The sequence below is a fragment of the Cupressus sempervirens genome, chromosome 3 (assembly GCF_028749045.1).
Source record: "Cupressus sempervirens isolate cs-2001-9-10 chromosome 3, ASM2874904v1, whole genome shotgun sequence".
Lineage (NCBI taxonomy): Eukaryota > Viridiplantae > Streptophyta > Pinopsida > Cupressales > Cupressaceae > Cupressus > Cupressus sempervirens.
In genome coordinates this window covers 367,373,897-367,398,853 of record NC_143120.1, presented here as the reverse complement: position 1 = coordinate 367,398,853, position 24,957 = coordinate 367,373,897, and the positions used below count along the sequence as shown (strand labels likewise).

Below are 24,957 nucleotides of genomic sequence, written 5' to 3'. Positions count from 1 at the left end.
ATATATATTTTTGTATAAAATTATTTAGGTTAGTCAATTGACTTAATCTTATTAGAATGTTTATTACAACCTAATTGATCTAGTAGTAAAAATTTAGCACCTTTGTAAGTCCAAATTCCATATAATAAGATTTGTACACCTCTTTGTAATTGGACTACACAAGCTCGGTCCCTTTTCTCAATCTCATTGTACAACTCAAACCAACTCTCATCAATGCTGATGTGAGACTAAATGCACAGATTTTGCACATTTTGCAACTCGAGGAAGGTGGAAACAGAACAACACTTTATGTTAGAATGTGAATGTGATGCTTAGAAGGATGTCAGATTCAAATTTGTATATATTATATGTGAAAGCTCTTGGCACAACTTATTCAACTTAAAGGAGCTCATCATCAGCTTGCACGCACACAGAGAAAATACTGAATTACTAAAGCTGGTTCGGTCAAAAGGCTTCACCTTAAAAATCAATCAATCTATCTATCAGTTAGACTAGACAAGCTCCTTCCCTTTTCGTAACCCAGGTATCATGACTAAGAGGCGAACTATTGATATCCAAGCTAGCTGTTATACGGAGAGCTTCGTGCCTTGGCCCCTGCTTTCAGTGAACTCTAATGCACTCTCCCACAATTCGGAAGATTGGCGAACAAAATTACCAGTAGTGTTCGCCTATTGTTGCAGACATGGCAACGAAGAAAATTGGCAAGCAAACCACTCTAACCATTGGTGGATGGTACTTTTTTCCCGTGGGAAGGATATTCCACATTTCTTGTTCAAATTCTGTTATGCTGCTGGTTTTACACCTGGTATTATTGTTGTTTAAACGTAGAGTGTAGTTTTCATTTTTGGTATTTTTGTACTTAAATAAAAATACAATAAAGAGAGCATCATGGTATAAGGAAAATGAGCTTCTTCCGCTGGAATCACCGGTTTTTGTCAAATGTAGTTATACTACAAGGCGAGCAAACTCAATCTTCGATCACCCACATGCCAACAGGAACATTTTTTCAAAATAAGCTCATTAACATCTACGCTGAGTGTGGGAATTTAAAGGATGCTCGTAAAGTGTGGGAAGAGATGAAAGAGAGAGATGAGTTGTCATGGAATGCGATGATTGCAGCACACAGAAGACATGGGTATCCTGGCGAGGCATTGAAAATGTTTCAGCAAATGCAAGCAACAGGTGTAAAACCTGATGGATTCACTTTTTCTAGCATAGTCTCAGCCTGTGCCAAATTAGGAGTTTTAGAAGAGGGTTCGAGCATCCATCAAAGTATAATCAAATGCGGATTTTTGTCCGATGTTGTAGTTGAAAGTGCCCTGGTAGATATGTATGCAAAATGTGGGAGTATACACAAGGCACGTCAACTGTTCAACAAAATGTCTCAAAAAAATGTCATTTCTTGGAATGCTATGATTGCAGGATACGCGCAAAGTGGAATGCTTGAGGAGGCTTTGATGCTTTTCAAAGAAATGCCCCAGAAAAATATGGTCTCATGGAATGTGATGATTGCAGGATATGTACAAAATGGTACATTTGACGAGGCTCTGAGTCTTCTTAAAGAAATACCCCAACCAGATGTCGCCTCATGGAATGTGATGGTTGCAGGATATGTTCAAAATGGACTTACTGAAGAAGGCTTGGAGGCATTTAAGCAAATGCAATTTGTAGGTGCAAAGCCAAACAACGCAACCTTCGCTAGCATCCTATCAGCCTGTGCCAAAATCAGAGCTTTAGATTGGGGTAGTAATATTCATCGAAGTATAATCGAAAGTGGATTTTCGTCAGATGTTGTAGTTGCCAGTGCCTTGGTAGACATGTACGCAAAATGTGGAAGCATACACGAGGCACGTGAACTTTTTGGCAAAATCCCTAGATTGGATGTGGTCTCGTGGACTTCAATGATTGCAGGATATTTGCAAAATGGGTTTATAGAAGATGCTTTGGAAGTTTTTAAGCAAATGCAATCGTCCAGTGTAAAGCCAAACTGCACAACCTTTTCCAGCATCGTTCCAGCATTTGCGAAAATGGGAGCTTTGGAAGAGGGTATGGAAATCCATCAGAGTATCATTAAAAGTGGATTTTTGTCAGACGTGGTAATTGCAAACACCCTGATAGACATGTATGCAAAATGTCGAAGCATACACAAAGCTCGTCAACTGTTCCTCAACATGCCTCGACAAGATGTGGTCTCATGGAGTACAATGATCGCGGGATATGCACAAAATGGGTTTGTTGCAGAAACTTTAGAAACTTTTAAGCAAATGCAATTGGCAGTTGTTAAGCCAAGCTCCCCAACTTTTGCCAGCGTTCTCCCAGCCTGTGCTAAAATGGGAGCTTTGGAACAGGGTATGAACATCCATCGAAGCATAATAGAAAACAGATACCTCTCAGATGTCATGGCTATGAATGCCCTGATGGACATGTACGCAAAATGTGGAAGAATAAAGAAAGCATGCGAACTGTTTAAACAAATGTCTGAACGAGATGTGGTCTCATGGAATGTAATTATAGCAGGATACGCACAAAAGGGGTTTGTTGTAGAAGCTTTAGAAACTTTTAAGCAAATGCAATCAGCAGGTGTTAAATCAAACTCCACAACCTTTGCCAGCATCCTCCCAGCTTGTGCCAAGATGAGATTTCTGGAACAGGGTATGGATGTCCATCGTATTATAATTGAAAGTGGATTAATATTAGATGTTGTAGTCGCCAGTGCCCTGGTAGACATGTACACAAAATGCGGGAGTATAAAAAAGGCAAGTGAACTGTTTTACAAAATGTCTCAACGAGATGTGGTCTCATGGACTGCAATTATTTCAGGATATGTACAAAATGAGCTTGTTGAAGAAGCCCTGGAAACTTTTCAGCAAATGCAATTGGCAGGCATAAAACCAAACAGCACAACTTTTGCCAGCATCCTGCCAGCGTGTTCCAAAGTGGGAGCTTTGGAACAGGGTACGGACATCCATCAAAATGTCATTGAAAGTGGATATTGCTCAGATGTTGTGGTTGCAAATGCTCTGTTAGATATGTATGCAAAATGTGGAAGCATACACAAGGCACGTGCATTGTTTGATAAAATGTCTCAGCGAGATGTGGTCTCATGGAATACAATGACTGCAGGATATGCACAAAATGGCTTTTGTAAGGATGCTCTTAAAGTCTTTGAACTAATGAAGCACTCTGGAATATACCCTGACCACGGAAGCTTCGCCTGTGTTTTATTTGCATGCAGCCATGCAGGTTTGGTGGATGAGGGCTGCAAATGCTTCAATGGAATGTTTGCCACTTATCTGATTAGTCCTTCGATTGATCATTATTCATGCATGGTTGACCTGCTTGGCCGTGCTGGATATCTTGAGGAAACTCTAAACTTTATTATCAAAATGCCAATTAACCCTGTTGCAGTTGTGTGGATGTGTTTGCTTGGTTCCTGTAGATCACATAAGAATACAAGGTTAGGGGTATTTGCGGCAACTCTCCTTTTTGAGCTGGATCAGAAGAACACAGCAGCTTATGATCTTCTGTCGAACATCTATGCAGACGTGGGCAGATGGGACAGGGTTCAAAAGATAAGGAGATCTATGAAAGATAGTGGAATTCAAAAGATTCCTGGATGTAGTTGGATTGAAGTGCACAAAATGGTACATGTTTTTTGTGCTGGAGACAGATCACACCCAGAGACTCGAGAGATCTATGCGAAGTTGGAGGAATTGTCTTGGGAGATGAAGGCAGCAGGGTTTCTTCCAAATACAGAACTTGTACTGAATGACGTGGAGGAGGAGGAAAAAGAAGTTTTCCTCTGCCATCATAGTGAGAGGCTGGCAATTGCATTTGGCTTGCTAAATACACCCATTGGAGCAACTATTAGAGTCATTAAAAACCTTCGAGTATGTGTTGATTGCCACACTGCAACCAAGTTTGTCTCCAAGATTGTTGCACGACCAATTATTGTGAGAGATGCAAACCGGTTCCATCATTTCAAACAAGGACAATGTTCTTGTGGAGATTATTGGTGATGCTAAGTAGGATGCAAATACAATCCTGATTTGTGTCATACCATGGCGAGAAGCTGGCAATTGCATTTCAATTGTTAAATGCATCTCTTGGAACAACTGTCAAAATCATCAAGAACCTTTGAGTATGTGTCACCTACCACACTGCAACAAACTTTATCTTCCAGACTGTTGCATGAATTATTGTGACAGATGCAAACCAGCTCCATCATTTTAAACAATGACAATGTCCTTGTGGAGAATATTGGTGGTGCCAGGAAAAGCAGCATGCAAATACAATCTTGCATTGAAAAAGATGCATCACAACATACCTGCAGCCATGAAATGGGGTAGGTTTATTTTTATTTCAACAAAAGATTTTTAATTTTTAATATAATGTTTTTAAATCTTACCAGATTATATTTGCAGACTTATGATGTTGCTTCACATCCATTTTCTTTCTCAAGATCAAGTAGCATTGTGAACTCCTATCCTTTTTTCATTGATTTATCTGATTTCTAGAGTTTTGTGTTAAGAATAAAAAATAAAAATCATAGTACTTGTGAGTGAGATTACAATGTTTTTTTATGGTAGTGCTAGCAGTTTTGTTTTACCCAATAATGGATTTTAGTGAAAAGGATATGTGAATGGTTAAATGGAGCCTTCCCTTAAAAGTTGTTCTGGAAGTTCAGGTCTGACTGGGATATGTGTCCTCATTTACTATTCTTTGGGTATTTTAGTTAAAAGGTGCCCTTTTTGTTGGGCCAAAGGACCAACAACGAAGCAGAATGGCAAACTATGATTATTGTGATCTTTGACCAAATCAGATGATTGTAACAATTTTGAGTAAAGGAGAATCAATGAATATTATTAAGTGTTTACACAGACAGAACTGCCCAAATAGGAAACTCTTTGGATTGTTAGAAGAAGACATATTCATCTGCAAGGGCTTTGATTCTATTGCCTTTTCACAATGTTATTGTGAGTGTAACATGGTGGCACATTTGCTTGCCAACAAAGGTATTAAAATTGCTCCACGGAGTTTCCGGGATGGGGACGTGTTTCCGGTATGGGTATGGATCGAAGCCGAAATTTAGGGGACGAGACCTTAGGGGACTGTTAGACACAATAGTCCACCAAGATAACTAAGAAGGGGGGTGGGGGGGGTGAATCGATTATCTGATAATTAAAACATTTATCTTCTTTAAATAAACCTAACCATTCAACCAAAGTAAACAACAACCATAATAAAACGCATACAGACAATTACACCAGATATGTTGACTAGGGAAACCCTTGATCAGAGGGAAAGCGCCGGTGGGAATGATGCCCACAAGATGATGTACTAATATAAATGTTCCTTGTTAGAGGATGGACCCAGTTAGGAGTCTATTACAACATTTAGTACATGGAGTCCCTGTTAGGAGATTTTTAATCCGTGTTAGGAGATTCCAATCCTGTTAGGAGTTGTGGTACAATGTATACAAGAAGAGCCCATTGCCCAAACATGCAATTTCAACTACAAGAAGAACTCATTGCTCAAAACATGTAATTTATTGTTATGTTCTTCTTTCCTTCGTTTTGTTAACCAAACCAATTACTATCAGACCTTGTAGATTAGGTCACATACCTCGGATCCAAATATCAAACCTTGGATCACTCAGCAAAACCTCGGCAATGAAGTTTCCTTCACTTCCGCACTGCTCTCCTCGACTTCATATTCTGCTCTTGCTGCTGCTTATAATCTTTTCGCATCAATACAATTAATGTCATACTTGATAAAAGAAAATGTCCTTCCTTTATACCGAGTCCTCAAAACAATTCCCTGAGTCGACTATTAGACCTTCTCAATTAATTATTATAGGACCACATTAAGAACACGTTACACCTAGCGATAACATTAATCTTCCACCTTGCAACTTGAATATCTTTCCGTACATGCAATATTGTGACTAGTGACCTTAGCCATGTCATCACCAACATGTCTTCTTCATGTAGTCAACCTCAATTCTTAGAATGTCAACTTTGCTAAGAGATATAACAAGTTTACCAGAACATGCCTCTGTAAACTCTATCTCAGAATAGACATCACAAAAAATTAAATAACTTCTTCCGACGTTAACTGCATATACTAGATACTTAGAAGTCTCTCATGACGTTGGATGGTTAGAATACTCAACTAGCTGTGTGTACCAACTTGATCTTTTCGCTGTTCTTCTGTCAGATACCACAGAAAACTGCTATGTTGACATCAATGACAAACTCAGTCATGAATGTAACATATCATCATAGTAACATATCTACAATACTCCCTCATAGGAATATCATCAGCATTCATGCTTTCAGCAATCTTGCAACAGGGACGGTGATAAAAAACATAGGGGATTTTTTTATATAGAGAGACAAAATTCAAATATGCATATCATAACATTGATAAACCATTCACCATAGACATTTTAGAAGATCAATACATGGAATATTTTTAAATGACAAATACTAAGTACTTCCATTATAACAATATCACATACATATATAGCAAAAATCAATGCCTAAAGGCTCCAAGTATCATGCATGAAACTAGAATGAAATATTTAATAAAGAGAAGTCCAACTAAAATAGTTAGTAAATACTAAATGCAATCTTTCCTCACTATTGCTGCTGCTTTATCTTTATTTTCTTCCTCTTAGCAAGTATGTCAAATCTAAAAATGAGTAAAAGAGTTAATGTTTTAGAGTTTTAATGAACCAAATATGATTTGCATATTTTTAATGTCTTTAAGAGGACTAGGGGTCCGTACAGACAACAAATTTTTTTTTAAAATGATTTTTTGGGAGTGTTTTGCTGTTACCAAATTGGCTGGAAAAAAGGGGACAACTAGCAATTTCAGGGACGCATAGGGGATGACAAAACTGTCCCTGGTACTGCTGGCCATCCCCGAGTTTCTTGCCAAAAAAAATTGGCCGTTTCGGGGACGTTTCCAAATTTTCCAAAAAGGGGTTGACTTAGGGGATGGCAAGAATCCGTCCTCATGTCACTGTTTTGTCTTGGGACAAGTACAACCCCAAAACCATAGGGGACGCGTCCCCATGGAACATTGTATTAAATTAATAACTTTCTCATCTTTAATAAATTGCAATTTTGATGATTTGGAGGGGTTGGGTGATCTCATCATTAACGAGAAAGTTTCTTGATTTTCTTTTCCCAATTCCATTTGTATTCAAAATGATTGCTCTCTTTTACATGCAAGGAGGCATTGTTGATGCAGGTTTTATCACTCACTAAATAGTAGACCAAATACCGAAATATCTTATCCTCTCTTGAACAAAGTCTTGTGTGTGCTAAGATTGCAAGAAGATCATATGATAACTCCAAGGTTCCTTCAATGTTAGGTCTTGAGTGTGGATAAGCTTGGTGGTTGATGTGATTTGTTGATGATCACAAGAGGCCTTATGTATGTTTACTTAGATTCATTTCAAGCCATACTAGATGTGAGAGCTATCTAAAGTTTTGTAATGAAGTACTTTTTTGGATTTTCACAAAATATGCAAAAATAAAATGGGATAGGGTTTAGAAATCCTAATCTATTCCTAAGTGATATTAATAAATGGTATTCTAGTGGACGAATTCCTCAATTTACCAAGCTCCACTTCGCCAAGTTATACTACAACTATGCATGAACTGGTGCAATCTTCAAGGGTTATGCGAACGATTTTCATACCACCACATACACCTTCATAAATAATAATGTATATGAATGATAGAAGTTAAACATATGCATGAAAGTGGTTCAGGCTAACTTTGCACAATGATTTAGAATCACTAAAATGTCAAAAGTATGAACCAAAGGAATTCATCAATACACCATCACATTCTCCATTGCAATCATATCACTTTAAGTAAACTAAACTTAATCTAAATGAGGGAATTTAAGAGAACAAGCAAGCACCATGACACATCAAGTATTCACCAAGCTTCAATGAAAACTCTATGATCTCAGTAGCTCATAGCAACAATCTCAAAAAATCTCCCCTTTACAAATGAGAAGTGAGGCCTTTATATAGGTCCTCAATTACAACAGATGGCCCAGATGATCACAATAACCAATGGCCTAGATCATGCCACATCAACCCTAATTAGGTTTAGGGCAAAGAAAAGGAATCTACATTAATACAATAAGGAATTCACTACTATAGTGGGTAATAAATGCCCACTATGCATACTCGTTCAGAAAGGGAGTGGGGTGCAATAAATGACCACTACGAATACCCACTATGCATTAAATGCATCTATCCTTGACTGCCCCGCTTGAAGGTATGAAATCGATCCAACACCGTCTCCAACTCTTCTGTACAGATGCTCGGTGCCGATTCTTACTTGAATTCTAGAAGCAACTTCTCTTTCTACCTTTCCTAAACTTCCCTCTCAATCTGGTAGCAAGTCCTAAGTAGTGTGCATGGTATTTGAGAAGATGGAAAAGTTCTCAAAATCATCTCTTTCAAAAAAATTCAACTAAAACAACTCCTCCAACTTGACTTTCAAATTATCTGTTGTCGTTTTATCCTCTATCGATCTCTGTGATAACAAGGATGCAACTGTGTTGGACACCCCTTGCTTGATGTTGTCAACAATTGTCTTCCATCGAGCAAATTCCTTGGTGAAGCTCTCAAACATTTCCTTAGTTGTGATTATTGCACTATACCATCGAAGGAAATCGTAGATGTCTCCTTTACTGATAACTCGACCATCGATCAATGCTTGCTTTGGGGTCTCCAGCAAATTTTGAATATCGGAAATCATTTCGCCTTGGTAAATATGCTCATCCTCCCATGATTCCTCCATGCACTAGATCCTGAAGAGTATAGCTAATGCCCTAGTATGTATTTGCACCAATTCTTCCACATGTTTGAATGCTTCGTCTTGAATTTCTTCAACCCAAACCTTCACACCTTGAGTAGTCCGCTTGATCCTATCAATATCATCAACCGCTTTAGTTGAAACACCCGTCGAAGAGACAAATGATGAACCTTCCTCTCTTACTAGAATAGGCAAGTTGTTGATGTACTGACACAAGACTTTGATTTCTCCTTTCTGTTTTTCGTATCCATCTTCTAGCTTCTTTAGTTTTCTTTCAAAGTCTACGTAGAGCCATCAAATTCTTCTATGATTTGCTCTTGGGAGGCATGACCAAGATTGATTTTCATGACATGGTACTCATCTGGAGCAATCTGATTTTTACCCTTGTCAATTGGAGCCCGATTCTCCTCTAACAACCTTAGTGAGTATGTTTGCTTTTTGTTGCTCTTCTGATTGGTTTGCTCATCCAAAATTTCCTATAATTCAATTGCCGGATCAACTTCGTTTTGTTAACTCGTCTGAATTCGTTGCTTCAACCATTCTAGAATGAGTATACTCTACTCTCCTGGGATTATTGGTTGTTATTTCCTTTGGACTGCTTGAATGTTAATCTCCTCTTCACCTCCTAGACTATCTATTGTTACTGTAAGAGCTGCAAATTCAACATTTGGAAACTGTATCACTTTTGCAAGAGCTTCTTCCTCTTTTGGACCCTCCTCAACTTCCATCATTTTCTCGCTTTAAGATTGCAATGAGACTTTCCTTCGTAGCTATATGTTGATCTCTTCCTCTTCCTTGCACAAATTTTTCATAGTCATTTATACTTAGTCTTTCATGCACTGGGTTGTCCAAATTTTCTTCCTGCTCAAATCTCCTTATGCTTGTCTCTACTTCCTTTCAAATGTTTCTATCTCTTGAACAATGGGAGTGACTTGGAGAAGAGGGAGCATTTCCAGATTTCTGCTTCTGTTGAGGCTCTTAGACATCTGTCCCACTCCTGGGATGCTTTTCTCAAGCTACCTTTTTCCCCTTCCTAATTCCTACATCTTCTGATGGATTTCCTCTTTCTTCGATAGTCCCTTCAGATATTTTCCCTGGTTGTTCATCCCTAAGTGGTTGATGACCACTCAATCGATACATGAATCCATTTGCTGGTGCAACTAGCTTTTCAAGCTTACGCTCAATCCACCACTTTGTAAAATCCAAGACAAGCCTTGAAAGAGCATCCAAATTTGTGATTTCTTTCTTTTGCCAATCATATGGATGAACTACCATTTCTGGATTGAATCCTTTTTCGCATCACACTTGGATCCTCCTCCATTTGATCAGGAATCTAGAATTGCACGCTCATCCGCACTATTTGCCCAAAAATCCTCAAGGTGAACTTTATGTTGATACTTTGATCCTGCTATTAATGTGATCTTGTTGAAGGGATCGAAATCAAACCTTTTTGAATAAAGGGGAAGATGAAAGAAGTGGAGTTCATTCGATGATCTCTTAGTTGCCTTCAGACATGGGCATGACACAATTTTTCCTTCTCCAATGGAAATTGGGAAGTGGAGTTCATTCGATGATCTCTCAGCTACCTTCAGACATGGTCATGTCACAATTTTTCCTTCTCCAATGGAAATTGGGAACTGCAATCCCAACTTCTTCCCCTTTTGAATCTTGTCATAGACTATGAGTTGTTGAGTGAGTTTCAACAAGGCCATCTTATCTATTGGGTACCTCAGAAGTTTGTATGGCTCCATGGAAAATTCTTGAACTCGGATGTATGAAAAGGTGGGAAATTGGATGAACCAAACGCCACATCCCTCCACCAACTTCATTGCGCCAATTGATAATCTCACATGCAACTTCTTTTGTAGGGTCAGATGGGGCCTAAATTTGTTTCACAAGTTGAGGCCTCCATGCCTACAGAATAATGACTTGTGTATCAAGGGGGAATGAAAGCACAATCTCTAAGTCACGTTCCAGGTGATGGCCATACCCATGAAGTGCTTTAAATCTATACACGTTCTCAAGTAGGAGTATAGAGAAACAAAAATCTAGAGTTGTCGTGATTGCTTCATCATGGGTATTTGTTGACACCAGGAACAAAGATTGAATTACTCTAGTGGCACAAAGCATTGATGTACAACAATATGTATGAGTCTTTAATTGTGTATGTGTTAGTCCCACTGACACAAGTACAGATGAAATTCCCTCTAGACAAGAAATACGAACCTGCCACAAAAGCTTATCTTGAGGTACTGTGATTTGGTAGTTTGACTAAAACATCAAAATTTCGACCTGTAAGCATGGAGGATATGTGTGAGGCTATGGAAAGGGTTCATTTCTCTTTGCAGATGCAAGGTGTGTTCTTGAATTACAGCATACCTATGATGGAATCTCAACACCAATACAATGATGAATACATCAATTGTAATAATATAATGATTTTTTCTTACTGTAAAATAGGTAAAAACTATAATCAACTTCAAGAGCCTGCCAGAGATAAAGGAGATCATAGAATATTAACAGGAGACAAAGTAATTTATAAAATATTGCACTCCAATATGAAGATTGAAAATAATCATCTCATTCCATCGGTTAAAGTTATTTTAGGTTGTGATTACATTAAAAATGTTTATATTTATAAAAGGGTGTAATTAATCAAAACATAACTAAAAATATTTTAAGAGATATGACTTTTTGTTTTGAAAAGTTACAACTCCAAGTGAAAAAAGATATAAATAAGTGAAAAGATTCGAAAGAAGACACATTCAAGAAAGAAGAGATTCGTATATCCATTTGTAAGGAGGAATACAGAGTTTTAAATATGACTTTGTAATATAAATTCAAGTATTTTATTTTAATAATAAAATAAAAGGCCCTTTGTTTATTTTTAAAGGCATGGAGAATTAAATTGCAATTGATTGGTCCTTTATAATCATTTTTTAATTATGTAAACAATTTATGTTAGATAAGTGGATGAGGTCAACTACAACATTTTAAACTCAATCATCGTAGATATTGTGAAATATTTAATTGTTTTCGATTTTGTGTCGAGTCTATCTCCTTGACCTTAGGAGTTAAAGTGCACTCTAGATTGGTTTAGAATTGAGTATATATATTTGATCCATCGTGTCTTGATTATTAAACTGTTTATAGTTTACGTGCATAGAACATTATAAAGTTGTACATTATAATCTTCATCATAATTGACTTTGTTGCCCGAATAAGCTAAAGCACTGGTCTTTTTATCATTGAAGTATTGGATTTATATTTGAAGTTAGAAAATCTATAACTTCCTTCTTACAAACCTCAAATCCATTCTTAAAAACCTCATACAAAAACATTCATTTCAAACTATCATATAACTCCATATTAATCAAGTTCAAAGACCTTGCCAATTGGAGAACTCCAAAGCTTGAATTCACTATATAAAAGCCTTGAGCCAAGCAATCAACATTTAAGGTGAATGTCTACTTGCTTGGGTGTAGTGGAGCCTAAAGTGTAGGGGAATCAAGGTGATTCTCATTTGTTCGCCATAGCTAATTGTGGAATCTTGTTGGAGAAGTGGCAAACTCTTGAATTTCCAATCTATGGTTTTGGGAACCAACAGGGTCCTCATCATGTGCATGGCAAAGGCATCATTAACCCTTACATAATCATCCCTAGAATATAAATGCAACTTCGGGTAGCATTCATTAACTTTCAAGTGTTGGGTTCCACTCTCAATTGTTTCTTTACATCTCAACCCCTCATAATTCATCCTGCGTGCTAGCATATAGATGACATAAGAGCTCATGTGGAATTTTCTTGTGTGCTCTAGATTTATCATTAGTTCATTTAGGTTGTCACTTATGAGCTTGGCCCAATCTATCCTATCATCTTCTTCTACCACCTACTCAACAAAGTACCGCATCCAAGATTCAAATCTATAGGAATGAGGAATGTCAAATATGCGACTAAGCATCATGATCATGTCGTTGTACTCCTGCCACAAGTCAATCCATACTAGTTTCGTAGGAATCTTGGAATCTATTCTTTTTCAACCATCTCTTGTTGATTATCTCTTCATAGAACTAAATTCCAGTAGTATAGATTCTGAGTGCCTGCTTTCGGTTTTATCATCACTATTCTCAGGTGTGAAAGAATCCCAAATACTTCAAATATGGATGTCGAAGAAAAATCTGCGATAATATTTTTTTTTGAATCCTTGATTGTTCTATCCCTAGGACTATAGTGTTTGGCATATTCCATGGTCAACTCTGGATGTTGAAAGGCAGGAGGCAAACCAGCTGTAACAACAATTCCACTTCTCACAATTCTAGTAGCTAGGTGCGTAAGATGATAGTCATTGTATTCAAACATTCTCCGATTGAATTCTTTCAGATTAAGGCCACCAAGGCTTGTATTTCCAATTTCAGCCCACTTTGATATGATTTTGGATTTGGGGTAGAATCCTCTTCTTTCATTCTTTATCAATTGTTCCCATGTTTCTCCTGTTCCTCGAGGTTCTACCATTCTTCTTTCTTGCAAAATGGAAAATGTTAATATGTAAGAATATGAAAAAAACACAAAAAAGCAGGAATAATTCTTCCAAAAGATGAAGATTTTGGAGCTTTGTCAAGATTTCTAGATACTTCTCCTTGAAATTCACTTTTCACGCTTTTTTCAAGAAACTTGCAAATTTATCCAGCTCACTGAAAAAGTTCCTTTTTGATAAAGTTCGGAATCCTCCTTCATGAATTCCAAGAAAATTCCTTCTCTCTCCTCAACGATCTCGAAAATTTCTTCAATAATCTTATTTTCAAACTCTAAATTTTGCTCTTTCTCTTAACATGTTCAGCAACTTTGTGGGTGTGAGAGAAAGAATGAAATGGTTTGATTATATAAGCCATCCTTTTGAAAAGGATGCCATTAAAGCCGCATGCTAATATTAGGCAGTTGCTTTACGTAGCAACCAAAATTTCCATTTCTGTGCCACTTGTCATCGCTTTTCTCCCGTTTTTCAAAAAGTTGCCATTTTGATACTTTCAGCTTCATGATGAAGCTAAGTCCTAATTTATCCACTTTTGACTTTTTTGGAAATTAATTAATTAAATATTAATTAAAAATCATCATTTAATCAATTTTCTTGTTTAGATTCAAAAATTGAAATTTTCTTTCAATTTCTTCAATTAAATTTTTCTTGGATTATTGGCAAAGAATAATCAAATTAAATATTAATAAAAAATAATATTTTATTTATTTAATGTAAATCCAAAAATCTCCTTGAAAGAAAATCGCTTTAAAATCTAAATTTTTCCTTGATGAATTTTTTCCGTCTTTCTGCCTTTTTTGATTTTTCGCATTCTTCTAAAAATTTTCAACCTTTCACAATTTGAACATTGCAACAACATAGTTTTTTTGAAATTTCGCTCTATTTTGGATTTAAAATTTTTTCTCACTACTGTGGATTCTCCCAAAATTCCAAAATTTTCAAATTATTCTCAAATTGTTTGAAATTTTTCACAATCTTCACACTTAAAATTTTTTACAATATTTTGGATTTTCCCACAACTTTTTCACTATCTGAGATTCTTTCCAAAAGTTTCGACTTCTTTTGAAATTTTCCAAATATTCCAAGTCTAGGGATTTCTCCAAAATTTTAAAAACTTTGAACTTTTCCATTTTTGCCCAAATTTTCTCACTATTGTGGATTCTCCTAAAATTTCAAAATTTCCTCGGATTTTTCAAAATTTTTGGGATTTTAAAAACTTTCCCTTTTTAAAAAATTTTGCAATTTTTTGGGATTTCTCCAAGATTTCGAAGTTTTTGAATTCTTCCATATTTTTGACATTTTCTACATCTTTGAAACCTAACTTTTCCCATTAAAATTTCCACACTTGGATTTTCGCGGATTTTCAATCTCAATTTTTGTTTGGATTATTTTCCAACTTTTATTTGTGCGGTTGATGGTTTGGAAGAGATATGATCGTCTTGTTTCAACATTCCATGACTAATAATAGCATGTGCTAGAAATAATATTTTGACGGGGTTTTTTTTTTGTGTTGAGGACATAATCTATGGGACACACAAAAAAACACATAAGAAGAAATGGGGGCATCCAATCCTTTGGAGGTTTTCCTTGGCGGAAGTGAAAATGCACTCCTGATTTTGTGGAGAGCGCAGTTTGGAGGAGACTGTAGATTTTTATCCACGGGAGATATTCCTTGAGGGTATTGAAAACCTGCTCCAAGACTTGCGGAGACTGCAACTTTGAGGGGGTCGAGGATTTTTTACACATTGGACAAAATCCATGACACATTGATTTTTGCACTCCGCAATTTACGGCGAACACATCTTGGAGGGGGTCATGGAATCTGTTCGGCTTGGATGAAATCCTTAGTGCATGTGAAAGTGTGCTCCTTTTGCAAAGAGTGTGGTTTTGGAGGTGTCATGGATTTCCCCGTTTAACCATTCCATCTTGGTTGCTGACTTGTGCTCTGGGGGTGTTGGGAATCCACGATGCACTATGAATGGGCCTATTTCAGCTCTGCCACATCCTCTCTTTCTCCCAGCTATATTGATGTGTAGATAAGGGGACTTTGTAGATCATTTCAATAGCAAACATTGGTTTCTACATCAGACCTACTATTTTCACTTTGCTTCATCATTGAAACAAATTGCATGACACTGAAAGGGAGAATTATGGTTGGTCGATTGAGCCATCAATTGCCTTGACCTACATTCATTATGGATTCCACTATGCTTAGCATCTAACCACTTCCACAGTCTACTCCAAGCATAAACAAGGGCTCAAATAGGGGACTCATGAAATGGGTGATGGTGACGATCAGTCACAACAAGCATCATGATGTTTGCATCTAGTGTATGTATTGATGACATGGTAAGATGACTTTATTGAGTGTGAAGTTTCTTTTCTATGGCTTGTTCTGCTCTTCCTGCAAAAGATGTTTCATAGGATTTTCTTGATGGCAGTGTTGACATGTCTTATTGTTTGTGAAACCATTGTCCGAGGTGTATGTGCACATTCCATGACATGTTGTTTACCCTTGGTGTTACAGCTCAAAGGAATAGCTGGAAGAAAGGTCCCTCTGCATCATGGTTGGATGTTTGACCAAGACAAATAAATCTTCTATTGTCTTGTTTTTGTCTTTGAATTTGGTTAACAATATCATTAGAGAGTAGGACTTAATAGTCAACAATACTCCTCACTTTTGTGCAATGGTAGTGGTAGATTTTGGCTAGGAGGAATATTCTGAGAAAGTAGGGGTTGGGTAGAGTTGTTTATCCTTCCTCAAAACAACACGATGCCCAAAGTTGATGTTGATGATTCAGGTCAGAACGATGATCTGAAAATCATGAGGTTTTATGTGATAGACAGCTTGAGTTGGATGCGGTGAAGGCTAAGTTGAGATAGGTGAATATGGATACAAATTATCTCGCTACTCTCTCAGGGTTTGTGAATGGTGGCCAAGTTTTTGCTTGCTGCACACAACAAACAAACTTTGGGAGCATCCAATATGTATGGCCTTTCTCATTTGTAAGGTGGAAAGGTGCAAAGGATTGCTAAAAGAATCAAAATCATTCTCAGCAACAAGTTTGATGGGATAGCGAATCATGTTGAAGTGGTGAAGTCAAGCTTAAAATTACAGTGGAATAGGTGTGTCTGATCATGAGGAGAATGTGATGATGAACCTAGTGTGTAGGTTACTGGGGAGTTTCTATTCTTCCTTGATTATGCTGTGATGAATATTTTCACTTTGGTTGCTTTGGTTGCTTTCATGGGTGCTTCTCAAATAATGCATGTTGCTAATTGTGCCTACTATGACACCTAAATGTTAGTTTGTGGTGACTGATCAGGGAAGTACTGTACATACTTCATAAATTCTTTGGCTATTATTTGCCAATTTATGGCCGACATGTGTGGCAAAAATACTTATATAAAAAGGCTTAGGATTAGGGATTGTTTTATAATGTGTGATGCAAAAATTGCTTCTTGTAGTGGTATTGAGCTATAATGGATTACGAATTGTAATCAGGTTATAATCACTGGATTATAATAATATTGGACTTGTTGTTTGGTGGACGTAGCCCAAGGATTGGGTGAACCACGTTAAATCTTGGTGTCTTGTGTTCTCTTCTGTGTGATCTATTATTTTCTGATATTGTTTATATTTGCATGTAGTTGTTATTTCTCCCTGTAGTTTTATCCTAACAAGTGGTATCATAGCAAGGTTATTTTTTCAGTTATTCTCTACAGAAAAGTCTCACAGTTGAGTGGGAGCGATGGCAGATGATGGTAAGTTAAGAGTTGACAAGTTTAATTGGCAGGACTTTTAGTTATGGAAGATGCAAATGAAGGACTATCTTTATCAGAAGGATTTATGGAAGCCGTTGGAAGGGAAAACTAAGAACCAGGGAACTATAACAAATGAGGACTAGGAGATTTTAGATAGAAAGGCACTTGGAACCATTTGATTATGCTTGGCACCATCAGTGACATTTAACATTACAAAAGCGAAGATGATGGAAGAGTTGATGGAAACCCTAGCGAAATTGTATGAATAGCACTCCGCTTCAAATAAGGTATTCCTCATGAAGCGTTTATATAATATAAAAATGGTAGAAGGTGGATCCGTTGCAGATTATTTAAATGAGTTTAATACTGTTAATAGTCAGTTATCTTCTATGGTTGTTAATTTTGATGAAGAAATTAGGGCTGTCTTGATTTTTTGTGTTTTTCGCTTGAAAGTTGGAATGGCTTGATAATGGCTGTGAGTAATTCTATTTCTGGATCTAGTACCCTAATATATGATGATGTGATCAGTATTATTTTGAATAAGGAAACTCGTAGGAAAACTTCAAGTGGATCTACATCAGGAAGTGCTTTGAATGCACAAAGCAGAGGTAGAACGAATGAGAGAGGAAATAATTCCGGAAATCGTGGGAAATTAAGAGGAAAGTCAAAGGGGAAAAGGTCTCAATCGAGAGGACCAAACGACTGCTGGTACTGTGGGACACTAGGGCATAAGAAGGAAGATTGCTGGACTTGAAAGAAAAATGAAGGAGATAAACTAGAAGGGAACAAGGAGGCAAATGTGTTAAGTACCAAATTTGAAGAGGATGCTTTGTTTTTATCTTTAGAAAGTGTTGATGATTCATGGGTTTTAGATTCTGGTGCTTCATTTCTGTGTCATAGTGTTCAACAAATTCCAGCCATGAGGTTCGGAATTTGGCGAACTTCAAAATACCGTAAAAAAGTTTGTTCATATTCGCTGCTTGTTCGCCTGTATAAAGGACCTAATTTTTTCTATAATTAAAATTTCAAACAAAATGAATTTTCAATGGTTTTTTACATGTTTCATTCTTCATTTTAGACAAATGAATGCCCTTGTTCCAAATAAGTCCTCCTTCACTAATCCAAACCGTAATAAAAAATTCAAATAATCTTTGAAAAGCGAACAGAGTAGTATGGGATTATCAAGCATACTGCAGATGTAGATCTCATGTTTCCTCCTATCATTCATGATGGCAAACAAAATCATTTCTTGCCTGGGCACGAATGAGAAATTTATTAACAATGATTTATAAATTTTAATATATGTACTTATTAATTAGGTTTCGTGTTAATATATAAGTTTCGTTGTGTGTGTATATATATGTATAGATAATGAATTTGATTTACTTAGTAATCTTGTTTATACGTGTGTATTACATGTTTGTTATTTTATATTAATTTATAAATTTTGTGTATAAAATGAATTTAATTTTTATAGTAAATTTGTTTAGCGTATATGTATGTATACATATGCTATATATATGAAATATTAAATTAATTCATAAATATGTATATATTTATACTTTTATGTTTGAATTGAAAAGTTCTTTGCATGAAATTCGTTAACTTATAAAATATATACTACAATGCATATATATTCACCAATACCATGAAGAAGAAGTCACACACTCTCTAGTAACTAGGAATCAAGATCATATGTTTAGATTTTTTTTAAAATTATATAAGGCGAATTTGATGTCGAATTTTTTTCCAAATTTTTTACTTCGTCGAACTTCATCCGAACTTCATAGTTGTCGAACTCGAACTTCAACACGAACCTTGTGACTTAGCTTCATTTCATGCTACACCTCATAGAGGTTATTTTATTGATTATGTCCAAATGAATTTTGGGCTTGTTTATTTGGGTGATAATGAATCCTATTAGATTGTTGGAAAAGGAAAAGTTAAGAGTAAGTTGTAAAATGGGAATCATTGGCTACTACATGAGGTAAGACATGTTCCAAAACTGAGTAGGAATTTAATTTCAGCAGGGCAACTCGGTGATGAGGATTGTTAGTATGGATTTATTTCCTTAGACAAAAATCTGATGTATTTCAAACTTTTAAGAAATGGAAATGCTTGGTTGAAAATGAGACTGACAGGAAATTAAAATGTCTCAGATCTAATAATGGTGGTGAGTATTGCAGTTATGAATTTGAAGATTATTGCTCCACTAATGGTATTCATAGATATAAAATTGTTCCAAGGACTCTATATGAAAATGGAGTGGCTAAACACATGAATAGAACTATAATAGAGTGTGCAAGGAACATGAGGTTGCATGCAGAGTTGCCCTTACACATGTGGGCGGAGGCTGTCAATACTGCTATATATTTGATTAATAGAGGTCCCTCTACTCCTTTGGGCTGTGGTATTCTAGAGGAAGCTTGGACTGGTAAGAAGGTGAGTTATTCTTTTTTCAGAACCTTCGGTTGTGAAGCATTTGCTTATATAGATTCTAAAAATAGAACCAAGCTGGAAGCTAAATTAAAAAAATGTGTATTTGTTGGATATGGCATTAATGAATTTGGTTATAGGCTTTGAGATTTTGAAAATTGTAAAATTGTAAGAAGCAAGGATGTCAGATTCAATGAGAAAGTGTTGTACAAAGATCTATTGTAGCAAGATGAGAAGAAAGAAGATGATTATGTAGTGCTGGATGATACTCCAAAAGATGATGTTCCAATAATTCCTCATGATGTGCAACAATTGCAACAACAAATACCACACACCTCAATAAATGTTAAATGGTCAACAAGGCTAAGTAGACCTCCAGACAAATCTTCTCCTTCTTTGTTCTCTATTTTACTAACAGATGCTGGTGAACCTGAATATTATGATGAAGCTGTGCAGGTGGATACTAAGATTCAGTGGGAATTTGCAGTGAAAGACAAAATGGACTCTGTGGTGAAAAATAAGATTTGGGATTTATGCAAGTTGCCTGTTGTTACATCCCAACTTTTTACCTAATTTAAAATATAGCCATTAAGGTTTACATGAAGTCAGTTGGCAGTTTAATCTTGCGAAATGGTAAGATGGTTAGTTGTTATAATTTCAAGTGAAGATAACATGCTAGTTGATCATTTATCATGAATTCATGGAATTGACAAGATGGTTAACCGTTATGATTATTTATGATTAAATAATTTACTATGATAGTGTAATTTAATTGTAAAGAATTTCTTTGTAGGAAGCATGTCAAAGGGGTGGAAGCATTGTTAGAAAAGAATTAGACACAGGAGCATCACCATTACTGGACAGATGGGTTGAGGACCTAGCGACTTGAAATAGGATACATTTGTGGGACTCACATGAGCTATTAAGAAAACAATCTAGTAAAACATAAAATAATCTAATTAAAATATAAATTGTACCTCAAAGGATTTTAATTGATCTTTCATCATATTATTATAATAATTATTTATATACATGTATATAAATATTAAAATGAAATGACACCATTATATTATAATAACTTAATATAAGGATGTCACCCCATCGGTATATGTACATGAACGTACCCAAGTTTATATTATAATACTAATATTCAAGATATAATATCATTCGAATTATAATAATATTTGAATTATAACCTTCCAACTCTTTTTCCATCTTTTATTTGTTTTTTGTTTGAAAATCGATTTAATAATTGGTGTTCTTATTTACCAAGATAATTCTTATGTTACAGAAGCCAAAGAGTCTTCTTTAAACCTTTTTATATCATGAGTTGAGAGAGAGGCAAGGATATGTTATTTTCCTAGTATCTGACTTCTTTTGTTCACCCGAGTTATATCTTCAAGCATACACAACTTCCTTTATTAGCTATGGCTAGTCCTTTAAGAAGAAACTGTGATAGGAGTCGGACATCTCTGTCCCTAGCTTTCCATCCTTTTCTGCTACGTTTACCATATACCCTGTCTGCTTAAGCCGAGTTCCATGTCTTCACTATTTTCTTCTTACTTCTGCCAGTACCTTGCAAATTTTTGAACCAAGCAATAGTTGAATTTTGGATGATATAGCTAGAGGACGGAATGGTGCCAAATTCAAGTCAAATCTTCATTCGCATACATATCAGGTTATGAATGTTTTTCCATCGAAATTAATACTTTCATCTTTTCTGAATGTAAGTCCGACTATAGCCGGCTAGGCATAGAAATCAAATATTAGGATTGAGATTATTATATGTTGCTTTGCTGATGGCCTCTTGTGAATTTCATAGAGTTCCCATTTTGGTTCTTTATATAATATCATTATATCTTAAACCACCATTAAGAAGTCGAATGGTAACTGTAGGAGTCTTACAATGATTGTATGAACCATCACAAATAATATGGATATCAACAACAAGAATTATATTGTTTTAAACCATGATAAATGTATACTAAGAGAAGTATGCTCATCCAAGGCACCTGGGAATCACCGACAATAAAGCCACAATGGTGAAGAGGTGAAAAAGGGGTAGTGAACTCATAAATCCAATGCACTTGGGATTCACTGGCTAATAGCCATGAAATGGTGAAGAGGTGGAATGAATATGCTAGAACGCAAAAGAGAAATCAGATATGATTAAATTAATTAATTAAACAATAATTTCTGCAATCTTTAAGAATATATTTTCCAAAGCACAAATTGTGATAAGCTAGAACATATATGTTGTTCATGAATTTGTTGGTAATCAACAGACAGAACCAATTGCTCTGAGATCCAAGCACCTAGGATTCATCAGCTTTATAGCCATGGAAAAGGGTGAAGAGGTGAGATGGAGTCTACAATGACTTAGAAAATAAAAGTCAGATATGATATATTAAATCTAAAATAATATCATTTAATAGCTCATGCATGATCCTCTTATTGTAATCTCCTACTGTCAAGTCAAATGGTGTGGTTAGATACCAGGATGCTCAACAGATGACAAGATGCTCCTTGTCTATTCTGGGTAGGGAGGGTCTTTCTTGATAGAGATTGTGTGGGGATAAGTTATGGTCCGAGGTTGGGTGGTTAAGCTCCTGACAATGTTTCACCTCTCTCCAAGTTGTTGGACGTACAACAGACAAAGATAAACTATACATTCAATTGTTTGTCGGAAACAAGTATTATCACTTTTATGATGTATATGCAAAAAAGTAAGAGTAATTGAATTATTTCATCGTTATAGTTATTTTACACCTAGATGCAAGAGATAGATTTATGGATTGTTTTTTATTTATATAAATATCAAATATGGGCATAGCTTCTAATCTTGAGTTATTGTCGCAATTAACCAATCAAAAGGAAAGGAATGAACAATGATATTTGGAGCTCTAAATGATATAGTGGTATCTGAAACTCTAATTGATTCAGTGGTATTTAAAGCCCTAAATGAAACAGTGGTATCTGAAATCCTAATTAATACAATGGTATCTGATGCCCTAAATGATCCAGTGGTAATTGAAGACCTAAGTGATACAGTGGTATCTGAAGTCTTAAATGATCCAATGGTAATCAATGCCCTAATTGATATAGTGGTTTGTGATGCCCTAATTTTATATAGTGGTATTTAATAGTAATCACCATTTGATTTTGATATAGCGGTATTGAATGTTAGTGGTTATATGATATTGTTATAGTGGTATTTGTGGACTAATTTGAGTGATTGCAGAAGCATTCTTACAATGATTTATCGATTCAAATTTCATGCTATGTGGATTTAATTCTCTATAGTAAATTCATTGATGGTGTTTTAAGTTCCTAGTTAAGAAATTTTGTCTAACTGATTTTAACGGTAAATCTCATTCATATGAACATGACTGATATAACTGTTTTCCTATGAAATTGAAGTAATAACAGTATTTCTTTGAGTATGTTAGTTGTTAATTAAGACCCAGGAAAACTGGTTGTTACAGCTACAGGTATAAGGGCTTTATAGAATAAATGGGTTTACAAATTGAAAGAAGAGGATGGAGGTAAGAAAAGATTTAAAGCCAGGTTAGTTGTAAAAGAATGTTCACAAAAAAAAGCATTGATTTTGATGAGATATTCTCCCCTGTTGTTAAAATGACTTCTATCCATACTGTTTTAAGTATTGTGGCTACTGAAGATTTGTATTTGGAGTAGTTTGATGTTAAAACAACCTTTCTTCATGGTGATTTGGATGAAAAGATATATATGGCACAACCACAGAGACTTGAGGTCAAAGGTAAGGAGAACTTAGTGTGCAGATTGAAGAAAAGTTTATATGGCTTGAAGCAAGCACCTCAGCAATGGTATCTAAAATTGGACAGTTTTATGCATAAGCATGGATATAGTAGGTGTCATTCAAATCATTATGTTTACTTTAAGAGGTTGGATGATGACAACTACATTATTTTATGTTTATATGTTGATGATATGCTTGTAGTTGGGTCTAACATGGATCATAGTAAGGGGTTGAAACGCCAGTTAACACATGCATTTGCTATGAAGGATTTGGGGGCAGCAAAATAAATCCTTGGTATGAAGATTTGCAGAGATAGAAAGAACAAAAAATTGACATTATCTCAAGCTAATTATATTGCAAAGGTGTTGCAACGTTTCTCTATGGAGAATGCTAAAACTATTAGCACACCTTTACCTAGTCATTTGAAGTTGATTAAGGAGATGTGTCGCAAGACACAAGAGGAGGATAAGATGTTCAAGGTACCTTATGCTTCAGTTGTAAGAAGCTTGATGTATGCTACGGTATGTACTAGGCCAAATATTGCACATGGAGTGGGAGTCGTTAGCAGGTATATGAGTCATCCACGAATTGAGCATTGGAATGCAATTAAATGGATTCTCAGATATTTGAGAGGAATGTTTAGTAAGTGTTTACACTTTGGGGGCTCTACTACTGCTTTACAGGGCTATGTTAACTCAAATTTGGTAGGGGATATTGATACCAAGCAAAGTACTATAGGTTATGTATTTACTATTGGTGGGGCAGCCGTGAGGTGGGTTTCTCCATTGCAAAAGGTTAATGCTTTATCCACTACAGAGGTAGAGTATGTTGCTGCTACAGAGGCAACCAAGGAGATGATATGGCTTCAATTCTTCCTAGAAGAATTGGGACACCCTCAGAGGGATAATTATTTGTTTACAGATAGTTAGAGTGACATTCATCTTGCAAAGAATTTAGCTTTGCATTCAAAGACAGAACGCATTCAGTTGCGGTACCATTTCATTCAGTGAGTTTTGGATGATGGATAGTTAAAGTTGGACAAGATACATACAAATGACAATCCAACGGATATGTTTACAAAGTAAGTGACAAGGGAGAAGCTGAACTCCTCTTCAGCATCAGTTGGTCTTCTAGACTGAATAGGAATAAAAGAACAGTAGAGTCTAGGGTGGTTTGATCAAGTGGGAGCATCATGGAGTAGCAGTATCGCTACCGGATCAGTCTCCAAGTGGGAGATTGTTGTCTAGTGTGGAGTCTGATCAGTCCCCAAGTGGGAGATTGATAGTTTGTGGTGACTGATTAGGGAAGTACTGTACATACTTCATAAATTATTTGGCTATTATTTGCCAATTGGCTATTATTCGCCAATTTATGGTTGATTATTCACCAATTTATGGCCGACATGTTGTAACTAATTTTAACTCTAAAGCGGCAAAAATACTTGTATAAAAGGGCTTAGGGTTAGGGATTGTTTTATAATGTGATACGAAAATTGCTTCTTGCGGCGATATTGAGTTGTAAGGGATACGTATTGTAATTAGGTTATAATCACTGAATCGTAATAATATTGGACTTGTTTGGTGGACGTAGCCCAGGGA

At 36.0% G+C, this 24,957-nt stretch overlaps 1 pseudogene across 1 annotated transcript in view; it reads left to right on the top strand.

Annotated features, from left to right (window-relative positions):
* The first annotated feature begins 777 nt into the window (after window positions 1–777).
* Window positions 778–24,957, top strand: part of LOC149566514 (pentatricopeptide repeat-containing protein At4g30700 pseudogene) — a 57,656-nt pseudogene continuing 33,476 nt past the window's right edge. The window contains exon 1 of the transcript XR_016362211.1: window positions 778–4,345. The product of XR_016362211.1 is annotated as a pentatricopeptide repeat-containing protein At4g30700 pseudogene (transcript). The remainder of the gene's footprint in view (window positions 4,346–24,957) is intronic.